We start from the raw sequence: 5,000 nt of genomic DNA on the forward strand, positions 1-5,000 counted from the left end.
GAAGCCCCTCTGCGCGAGTCCACGGGCGACATAGCGCACGATCGCGTCATGCCGCTTAACCCGGGACCCGTGCGTCCTGAAGCAAGCCTGTAACACGTGGTTGGCGGTCTCTACGGCCTGGCAGCCCGCGCGGCATCTGGTGTCCGCCTCCCGCCCGCGACTGCGCCGTGCCTTCGTGGGGAAGGCGTTGATGCGGGCGCGGAGAGCGTCGATGAAGTTACGCCCAGATAGCAGGCGACTGGTGTCAGCGACCCACTGGTGTTGCCCCTTGACGGCGGCGGAAGATGACAGCGCCGCACCGTCAAAGGCAACGTGCAGGCGCGCGGCCCACATCTCTCCAACCTGCGTCGACGATTTGAGGAGGTGGCCCTCCCACATAAGATGCCGCTCCAGCACCTCAATCTCACGCTGCACCTCGTCCCGGCCTGCACCGTCGGGGGCTGGTCCAATCCTCTTCAGCGCCAGGAGACGGGACCGGCGGAGTGTTGGCCCCATCCATCGGCATGATGGGATGCCGAGGCCTCCCTGGGCTACAGGAGCATGGAAATAGCCCAGGGGAGTGTCCGCCGGAAGGCGGAACCATCTCCTGACGGCGGCCCGGATGGTCACGTCTGCCGCTTTCAACGCACCCACTCGGGTGCGGCTGAGGGCCAGCCCGTGGTACAGGCCTGGGAGAAGTACGTTGGTGAGGGCGTAGAGGCGCTGTTACGGCTTAAGCGGAGCTCGGGAGATGACGTCCAGCTGCTCCACCAGGTGGCGTCGTGGGTTGAACACGCAGCGACCCGCGGTGGAGAATTGCAGTCCCAGATACCGGAAGGTTTCACCCACACGTAGGGCGGGCATGGTGGCGTTGCCCGCTTTGAAGGTAACGTCGGCGTCGACCTTCACCTTCTTGTCACGCCCAGACGCGACTAAAGCGAGGGTGAAACACTTCCGGGCGTTGATCTGCAGCCCCAGATGGCCGAGGGCTGCGACGGCTGCGTCGATGAGGGACTGCAATCCCCTCGCGGTCGATGCAAAAAGCAGGACGTCATCTGCGAAGGCCGCAGCGTTGACTCTGCGGCCGAGGATCCGAGCTCCGATGTGGGAGGGAAGTTGACTCAAAACATAGTCCACCGCAAAATTGAAAAGGAGGGGGGAGAGGGGGTCACCCTGACGCACACCCCTTGCCGGCTGCAGGGGCACGCCCACGTCGGCGCCGCCCGCTAACACCGTCGTGCTACCCTCGTAACACCTTTCGACGTACTCAATAAAGCAATCCGGCAGGCCATGAGCCCTCAGCACGGGGCGGAGGGCAGCATGGTCCACCGAATCGAACGCTTTAGAGACGTCGATCGATGCCACAAAAACAGAGCGACAGGAGCGGACTGCGTCGGTGAGAGCAGTGTCCAAGATGAAGGTGTTTTCCAACATCCCATCCCGGGGGATGAATGCCCGCTGACGTTCGTCCACAGCACATGCACGCATCAGGCGTGACGCGAGAACCTTGTGAAAGGTCCGCGCCAACACCGAGCAGACCGTAATGGGGCGAAAGTCAGCGGGGGATGTTGGTGCAGCCGTTTTGGGGAGAAGTGACGTCCGGGCGCGAAGCAGACGCTCGGGGAGGGCGCGGGCCAGGAGGAAGAGGTTCAAGAGTTTCACCAGGACTTCATGCGGCAGGCGCCGCAGGTCCGCTGGAGTCAGGCCGTCCGGCCCGGCCGCCGATCCCCTGGGCGGCAAGGCAGCAGCGACCTCCTCACGTGTGACCGGCCCCCATAGGCACTCAGGAGCGACAGGCTCCGAGTGCGGGAGAAGGCGGTCACGGATGAAGCCAGCGGTGGAGATCGGCTTCTTCGTGAAGAGGTCCGCCCAGAAGTCCAGCAGACCGGGGATGTCGGGTGGCGGCTGCAGCAGGGTGCCGTCCAGCAAGCCGCGCACACAACGTGCACGCGACCTGCGGAAGGCGTCCTGTGTCCGCGCGAACTCCCAGCGGCGCCGCTTGCGCTTCTGCAGCGGCGGGGCGGCAGGCGGCCGCTTGGATGATTGGCGCGGCCGCTGTGCCCTGGTGATCGACCTCTCCCCCCTGGACCCGACCGACGCAAGGGCATCCGGGAGCATGCCCAGGATGACATCGGGCGGCGTGCCCCGCCCCAGACCAATGACTCGATCCAGAGCAGAGAAACGCTGGGCGGAAGCAGGTAGCCCCGCCAGATGCTCCCAGATGGCGGCGTCAGTCGGCCCCTCCGGCGGCGGCCCGGTGGTGTCGGCCGCGAAGTCCTCGGCTGCGTCGACGGGCGGCGCAGCGGCCTCGCCCGCGTCAGGCAGCGAGCTCGCTGCTCCCAGGCGGGACGCCGGCTCTTCCCCCCGACCGATCTCAAGCGCCTCCATGAATTGGCGGACAAGCTGCTTGTGGGCAGCTTGCCGCCGTCGGCACTTGATTGCCTCAAGCGTTCGGTCGGGGAACATCCTAATAAGCTCTTGATTAACGAAGAAGAACCGGGCGTCCCTCTCAAGGAACAGTTCGGCCTCTGCCTTGGCGAGCGACAGGACTTCTTCCTCCGTCCACCTCGCGCGATGCCTCTCCGTCACGATCTCAGCGTTGGCGGCCGCAAGGTGTTGGCGGCGGCGATGGACCCCGAGACCGTTCTTCGTGGTAAAAGTGCGGTGGCACTCACTGCAAGCAAAGGGAGCTACACAAACTATCGCATTTTCGTTACGGCCGGTTGGCCGGATAGGTGCTGGGGTAGCTGGGGTGGCACCTTCAGCGGAAGGGCCACCATCTCTTGTTTCTTGTAGGCTGCCCCCAACTATAAAGGGATAATGCGAGGGGGGGCTGGTAACCCCCCCAAGCCCCTGGTGCGGTCTTCCACTCTGCGAAAATCAGCGGGCCCACGAGAAGGGGAGAAGACCGCAGGAGAGGAGAGGCTAAGAGGGCTAGGCCCATGTATTGCGCATCACTCTCCCTGTAACTATAACCCAAGGAAGGCACCTCGCAGCAGCAGCACGACTACATCAAGACCGCACTTCGAAAAGCCAAGTCCGGATGCAGCCACACCGCCGCCACTTGGCCATTAAGAGAGTCATAGTTACTCCCGCCGTTTACCCGCGCTTGCTTGAATTTCTTCACGTTGACATTCAGAGCACTGGGCAGAAATCACATTGCGTCAACACCCGCTAGGGCCATCGCAATGCTTTGTTTTAATTAGACAGTCGGATTCCCCCAGTCCGTGCCAGTTCTGAGTTGATCGTTGAATGGCGGCCGAAGAGAATCCGCGCACCCGCGCGCCCCCGGAGGAGCACGCTAAGGCGGACGCGGCCTCGCAGCAAGGAAGATCCGTGGGAGGCCAAGGCACGGGACCGAGCTCGGATCCTGCACGCAGGTTGAAGCACCGGGGCGCGAACGCCGCGCAGGCGCGCGCATCCTGCACCGCCGGCCAGCACGAGGCCGACCAACGGCGAGAGCAGACCACGCCCGCGCTAAACGCCCGCACTTACCGGCACCCCTACGGCACTCACCTCGCCCAGGCCCGGCACGTTAGCGCTGACCCACTTCCCGACCAAGCCCGACACGCCCCGATCCTCAGAGCCAATCCTTATCCCGAAGTTACGGATCCAATTTGCCGACTTCCCTTACCTACATTATTCTATCGACTAGAGGCTCTTCACCTTGGAGACCTGCTGCGGATATGGGTACGAACCGGCGCGACACCTCCACGTGGCCCTCTCCCGGATTTTCAAGGTCCGAGGGGAAGATCGGGACACCGCCGCAACTGCGGTGCTCTTCGCGTTCCAAACCCTATCTCCCTGCTAGAGGATTCCAGGGAACTCGAACGCTCATGCAGAAAAGAAAACTCTTCCCCGATCTCCCGACGGCGTCTCCGGGTCCTTTTGGGTTACCCCGACGAGCATCTCTAAAAGAGGGGCCCGACTTGTATCGGTTCCGCTGCCGGGTTCCGGAATAGGAACCGGATTCCCTTTCGCCCAACGGGGGCCAGCACAAAGCGCATCATGCTATGACGGCCCCCATCAACATCGGATTTCTCCTAGGGCTTAGGATCGACTGACTCGTGTGCAACGGCTGTTCACACGAAACCCTTCTCCGCGTCAGCCCTCCAGGGCCTCGCTGGAGTATTTGCTACTACCACCAAGATCTGCACCGACGGCGGCTCCAGGCAGGCTCACGCCCAGACCCTTCTGCGCCCACCGCCGCGACCCTCCTACTCGTCAGGGCTTCGCGGCCGGCCGCAAGGACCGGCCATGACTGCCAGACTGACGGCCGAGTATAGGCACGACGCTTCAGCGCCATCCATTTTCAGGGCTAGTTGCTTCGGCAGGTGAGTTGTTACACACTCCTTAGCGGATTCCGACTTCCATGGCCACCGTCCTGCTGTCTTAAGCAACCAACGCCTTTCATGGTTTCCCATGAGCGTCGATTCGGGCGCCTTAACTCGGCGTTTGGTTCATCCCACAGCGCCAGTTCTGCTTACCAAAAGTGGCCCACTTGGCACTCCGATCCGAGTCGTTTGCTCGCGGCTTCAGCATATCAAGCAAGCCGGAGATCTCACCCATTTAAAGTTTGAGAATAGGTTGAGGTCGTTTCGGCCCCAAGGCCTCTAATCATTCGCTTTACCGGATGAGACTCGTACGAGCACCAGCTATCCTGAGGGAAACTTCGGAGGGAACCAGCTACTAGATGGTTCGATTAGTCTTTCGCCCCTATACCCAGCTCCGACGATCGATTTGCACGTCAGAATCGCTACGGACCTCCATCAGGGTTTCCCCTGACTTCGTCCTGGCCAGGCATAGTTCACCATCTTTCGGGTCCCAACGTGTACGCTCTAGGTGCGCCTCACCTCGCAATGAGGACGAGACGCCCCGGGAGTGCGGAGGCCGCCGCCCCGTGAAGGGCGGGGAAGCCCCATCCTCCCTCGGCCCGCGCAAGGCGAGACCTTCACTTTCATTACGCCTTTAGGTTTCGTACAGCCCAATGACTCGCGCACATGTTAGACTCCTTGGTCCGT

General features: G+C 62.5%; 1 pseudogene; it reads right to left on the reverse strand.

Annotated features, from left to right (window-relative positions):
- LOC126444068 (large subunit ribosomal RNA) overlaps positions 1-5,000 on the reverse strand; it is a 7,949-nt pseudogene that overhangs the window by 2,016 nt on the left and 933 nt on the right.

Source organism: Schistocerca serialis, unplaced genomic scaffold, assembly GCF_023864345.2.
Source record: "Schistocerca serialis cubense isolate TAMUIC-IGC-003099 unplaced genomic scaffold, iqSchSeri2.2 HiC_scaffold_219, whole genome shotgun sequence".
NCBI lineage: Eukaryota > Metazoa > Arthropoda > Insecta > Orthoptera > Acrididae > Schistocerca > Schistocerca serialis.